Source organism: Sciurus carolinensis, chromosome 17 (genome assembly GCF_902686445.1).
Source record: "Sciurus carolinensis chromosome 17, mSciCar1.2, whole genome shotgun sequence".
NCBI classification, from domain to species: domain Eukaryota; kingdom Metazoa; phylum Chordata; class Mammalia; order Rodentia; family Sciuridae; genus Sciurus; species Sciurus carolinensis.
The window spans coordinates 47,238,932-47,239,196 of record NC_062229.1 but is presented as its reverse complement, the minus strand read 5'-3'; positions in this window follow the sequence as shown (position 1 = coordinate 47,239,196).

Below are 265 nucleotides of genomic sequence, written 5' to 3'. Positions count from 1 at the left end.
GGCGGAGGGAGGTCACGGATCTCTCCCGGGTCGCTCCGGGGCGTCACGTGACAGACACCCCGCCCGACCCCGCCCCCTAAGCCCCGGCAGGGCGGGATCGGAAAGGGCGGTGGTGCGGGCGGTCTGGCGACGACGGAAGTGACGAAGGGGCGTATCTCGCTGCGTGTAGCGACGTGGCGGCGGGGTCGGTGCCGGGCGGCGGAAGTGACTCCAGCGCCAGGACCTGAGTGTTTGTGTTTTGGTTTGTGAAGGAGCCGGCGGCCGG